Genomic DNA, 5,750 nt, shown 5'->3' on the forward strand with positions numbered 1-5,750 from the left:
GTACTTTCTCTCCGTGTCTGCGTGGGTTTCCTCCGGGTACTCCGGTTTCTTCCCACAGCCCAAAGGTGTGCTGGTTAGGTTGAGTGGCCATGCTAAATTGACCCTAGTGTCAGGGGGATTAGTAGGGTAAATGTGTGGGGTTACGGGAATAGGGCCGAGGTAAAACACGATGGGCCAAATGGCTTCCATCTGTACTGTAGGGGTTCTATAATTCTATGATTCTATGAATATTACTGGAGCTACACAGTGAAGAAGCTGAGTCATTGACTGGTTCACATGATTGTAGAAGAGTGCGAATCATTCAGTGACCCCTGGTTGGAAATGAGTAAACAGCAGCCCTGTGTGCATTAGAATCGTAGGCTCCCTGCAGTGCAGAAGGAGGCTATTCATCGAGTCCGTACCGACAACAATCTCACCCAGGCACTATCCCCGTAACCCCACCTATTTACTCTGCTAATCCCCTGACATTAAGGGACAATTTAGTGTGGCCAATCAACCTTTCCTGCATATCTTTGGAGTGCAGGAGGAGCACCCAGAGGAAACCCACGTGCAAACTCCACACAGACAGCCACCTGAGGCCAGAATTGAAACTGAGTCCCTGATGATGTGACGCAGCAGCGCTAACGACCGTGCCACCGTGCCGATCATTGTTATCCATAATTTCATCACCTTATATATATTGTAGACGCAAACACGTAATAAATTTCAACAGGAAAAGCTGAGTGGAATTCAGAATTATTGAAGCATTAGCCATTGGAAGCTGAAGGACGATTTCCATTGAACCCGAAGCTGCAAAAGTAGGTTCCAGAACGTTCCTAGTTTTGACTCCTGACCTGCCATTATGGACGTCACAGATCCAGTTCATGTCCTCTCATAAACACACACAGAAAACTGTATTCATTTTGCTGCTAGAAAAATGCAAACCCACTAGTGTTATTTGTGGGCATCAGCATGGGATTTTTAGATGAGGTTCTTTGTGTTTTCTTGCTGCAGGGAGCCCTGAGTACTGTGTTGTTGGAGAAGGTCACCCAAGTTGTTTGAGTCAGGAGTGAATGGTGCTGGATCTTTGAAAGTGGTTGAGGCACTTTGAGCAGAAAGCTTGCTGTCACTTATTGGGTCTATAGCTCCAGTCCCTCTTGGGCTCCAGCATGACAGGCAGCAGAGAGGCGAAACTGGAAATATGTGCAGAGGGAGGAAGAGGATGAGAGCTCTTAAGACAAGGCCATACATACTCAGGCTATTCAAAGAGCACTTCACCATCTCTATTTCAACTAGGAGCAATATCTAAGATGGATGGGCTTTACCAAGGATAATTTGATTTGATTTATTATTGTCACGTATTAGCATACAGTGAAAAGTATTGTTTCTTGAGCGCTATACAGACAAAGCATACCGTTCATAGAGAAGGAAACAAGAGAGTGCAGAATGTAGTGTTACAGTCATAGCTAGGGTGTAGAGAAAGATCAACTTAATGCATTCAAAAGTCTGATGACAGCAGGAAGAAGCTGTTCTTGAGTCGGTTGGTACGTGACCTCAGACTTTTGTATCTTTTTCCTGACGGAAGAAGGTGGAAGAGAGAATGTCCGGGGTGCGTGGGGTCCTTAATTATGCTAGCTGCTTTGCCGAGGCAGCGGGAAATGTAGACAGAGTCAATGGATGGAAGGCTGGTTTGCGTGATAGATTGGGCTACATTCACAACCTTTTGTAGTTCCTTGCGGTCTTGGGCAGAGCAGGATTAATACCAAGCTGTGATACAACCAGAAAGAATGCTTACTATGGTGCATCTGTAAAAGTTGGTGAGAGTCGTAGCTGACATGCCAAATTTCCTTTGTCTTCTGAGAAAGTAGAGACATTGGTGAGCTTTTTTCACTAAAGTGTTGGCATGGACAGACCAGGACAGGTTGTTGGTGATCTGGACGCCTAAAAACTTGACGCTCTCAACCTTTTCTACTTCGTCTCCGCTGATGTAGACAGGGCATGTTCTCCTCTATGTTCTACACTACAATAAGGCCACTGAATTGTGCCACCACCTCCAACTGGATCTTCAGCCACAGAGGAAAAGGAGAATGGTGCTGCCAGTGGCTGTCAAGGTCATTATGGCCCTCAATTTCTATTCATAGCATCATAGAAACCCTATAGTACAGAAGGAGGCCATTCGACCCATCGCGTCTGCACTGACAACAATCCCACCCCAGGCCCTATCCCCACAACCCCACACATTTACCCCACTAATCCCTCTAGCCTACACATCCCGGGACACTAAGGGTCAATTTAGCACGGCCAATCAACCTAACCCGCACATCTTTGGAGTGAGGAAGGAAATCAGAGCACCCGGAGGAAACCCACACAGACATGGGGAGAACGTGCAAACTCCACACAGTCAGTGACCCAAGCTGGGAATCGAATCCAGGTCCCTGGAGCTGTGAGGCAGCAGTGCTAACCACTATGCCACTGTGCCGCCCTCCTTTAGGATCCCACCCGGCGGTAGTTGGCACCAGCGATATTGGCACAGAAACTATCTGTCCTTCCTCGCCTTGCTACAGAAGGACTCATTGGCCTGAATTATACCAGCCATCTGAGAACCGGCTGTGGAGGGCTGGGAATTCCGTAAAATGGCTCGGGAAGGCAATAGGTGGAGTGTCAACTGTCTTTCCTCCGCCATGCAATTATGCCAATGGTGGCAGAAGGCCTCCAGCTCAGAGCTCAACTGAACCACTCAAGCGGCCAATTAAGGGCCTCTTCCCACCTTCACAGGCACTTAACCAGCAGAAGGATCCTCCACCACATGGGGAGACTGCCAATTAAACCGTGCAGTCTCCAACAAGGGTAGCACCTCTTATTTGGGCACTCTTTGACCCATGAAGGGTGCACACTGGTGACTATGGCCACACTTGACAGCCACTGGCACTGTTTACCTTCACCCCTACCTTTTTTCAACTTTTCTTCATGAGTGATCGGGTCATTGAGGTCTACAGTACAGCAAAAGATCCTTTGGCCCATTGAGACTGTGCCAGTCAAAGGCAAGCCATCCAACTATTCTAATCCTATTTCCCAGCACCTGGTCCAGAACCTTCGATGCCTTGGCATCGGAAGTGCACATCTAAATATTTCATAAATGCTGTAAGTGTCTCTGCCTCCACCATACCCTTCCAGACAGTGCATTCCAGACTCCCACCAGCCTCTGGTGAAAAGGTTTTTCCTCACTTCCCCTCTAAACCTCCTGCCCTTTACCTTAAATCTATTTCCCCAGGTCATTGATCCCTCCACCAAGGGGAAAAGTTTCTTTCTGTTTACCCTATCTATGCCCCTCATAATTTCGTATATCTCAATCATCTTCCCCCTCAGTCTCCTCTGCTCCAAGGAAAACAACTCCAGTCTATGCAACCTCTCTTCGTAGTTCAAACTCTCCAGCCCAGGCAACATCCTGGTACATCCCCTCTGCTCCCTTTCCAGTGTTTCACATCCCTCCTTTAATATGGATTCAAGAACTGCACACAATGCTGTAGCTGTGGCCTAACCAACATGTTATATAGTTCAAGCATAACCTCCCTGCTCTTAAACTCTATGCTTAGGCTAATAAAGGCAAACATATGATATGCCTTCTTAACCACTTTATCCACCTGTCCTGCTACCTTAAGGCACCAGTGTACATGCACATCAAGGTCCCTTTGATCCTTGGTCTTCCCATAGTCCTGCCATTCATCATGCATTCCCTTGTCTTGTGTGTCCTGCCCAATGCATCACCTTGCACTTACCCAGATTGAATTCCATTTACCACTGCTCAGGCCATTTGACCAGCCCATCTATATCCTCTTGTAATCTAAGGCTATCCTCCTCACTATGTACCACTCTACCAATTTTTGTATCATCCACAAACTTACTGATCAACCCTCCTACATTCAAGTCTAAATCATTTATATAAACCACTAAACAGCAAGGGCCCCAACACAGATCCCTGTGGGACCGCACTAGGCACAGTCTTCCAGTCGGAAAAACACCCCTGCACCATCACCCTCTGCTTCCTGCCACTCAGCCAATTTTGGATCCAATGTGCCAAATTTCCTTGGATCCCAAGGACTGAAGTTGGTCATCTTGGATCATATCCTCTTCTGCAATCTTTCTAAGGCCTTTCCTGAAACGTGATATCCAGAATTGTCCACAATCCTTCAGGTGAGGCCTAACCAGTGCTTTATACATTTCTATCTTTAAGTGTCTATGATATGTTTAACTCCACAGTTAGCAATTATGGATTTTGGATGTTTTATTGATGTAAACAGGAGCAACAGGACATGTATATTTTATTTGATGACTCTACTTTCATATTGCAAATTTTTGAAGTATTTTTCCTGTCAATGCAGCGAATGCATTCATTAGAACTTTGTTAGACAGAGACACAACAGCATCATGGTACACATGACTGTTCTTGCTGATGCCCTGACAAGCATCAACAATGCAGAGAAATGTGGAGAACATCAGGTTCTCATCCAGCCATGCTCCAAAATGATTGTGAGATTCTTGACTGTAATGATGAAGCACGACTACATTGGAGAGTTTGAGATCATTGATGACCACAGGGGTGGAAATATTGTTGTCAATCTCAGAGGCAGACTGAACAATTGTGGTATCATTAGCCCCAGATTTGATGTTGTCATAGAATCCCTACAGTGCAGAAGGAGGCCATTTGGCCCATTGTGTCGGCACCGACCACAATTCCACCCAGACCCTATCCCCATAACCCTACGTATTTACCCAAGCTAATCCCCCTGACACTAAGGGGCGATTTAGCAAGGCCAATCCACCTAACCCACACATCTTTGGAGCGTGGGAGGAAACTGGAGCAAATCCATGCAGACATGGGGAGAAGGTGCAGACTCACCACAGACAGTGACCCAAGCCGGGAATCGAACCCGGGTCCGAGGCGCTGTGAGGCAGCAGTGCTGACCACTGTGCCACCATGCCACCATCGAGTAAAGGAGCCAGAAAGGTGGCAAAATGATCTAAAATAAAAGCAAATTGCTGCGGATGCTGGAATCTGAAACCAAAAGAGAAAATGCTGGAAAATCTCAGCAGGTCTGGCAGCATCTGTGAGGAGAGAAAAGAGCTGAAGTTTCAAATCTAGATGACCCTTTGTCAAATCAGCTGTGACAAAGGGTCATCTGGACTCAAAACGTCAGCTCTTTTCTCTCCTTACAGATGCTGCCAGACCTGCTGAGATTTTCCAGCATTTTCTCTTTTGGCAAAATGGTCTACTGCCTTCCCGTCAGTTTGGGTACCTCATTCTGATGACCTCATCTGGCATCTTGGACCATGAAGAGGCCAAACGAAACCATAGGGGAGGAAAAATCCCAGGATTCTCTTCCACTTATGGGGCAATCTAGAACAAGAAGTCACAGGCACATGAGCGGCGCAGGCTTGGAGGGCCGAAGGGCCTGTTCCTGTGCTGTATTGTTCTTTGTTCTTTGTTCTTTAGGTATAGGTTGAGAGGCGATAGATTTAAAACTGAGATGAGAAGGAACTACTTCTCGCAGAGGGTGTTAATTTGTGAAACTCGCTGCCCCATAGCGCGGTGTAGTTTGAATCGCTGAATGATTTCAAGAAGGAGATAGATATATTTCTCATTAAAAAAAAGGATAAAGGGATATGGGGAACAGGTGGGGAGGTGGATTTGAGACCAGGAAGAGATCAGCCGTGATCTGATTGAATGGCGGAGCAGGCTCCAAGGGCTGAATTTGTCTACTTCTGCTCCTAAT

General features: G+C 46.6%; 1 pseudogene; it reads left to right on the top strand.

Moving 5' to 3' along the window:
- Positions 1-4,404: 4,404 nt before the first annotated feature.
- On the top strand, positions 4,405-5,378 carry LOC144511717 (small ribosomal subunit protein uS8 pseudogene; annotated as a pseudogene).
- The last annotated feature ends 372 nt before the right edge of the window (positions 5,379-5,750 follow it).

This window comes from Mustelus asterias, chromosome 25 (assembly GCF_964213995.1).
Source record: "Mustelus asterias chromosome 25, sMusAst1.hap1.1, whole genome shotgun sequence".
In the NCBI taxonomy this organism is placed as follows: Eukaryota; Metazoa; Chordata; class Chondrichthyes; order Carcharhiniformes; family Triakidae; genus Mustelus; species Mustelus asterias.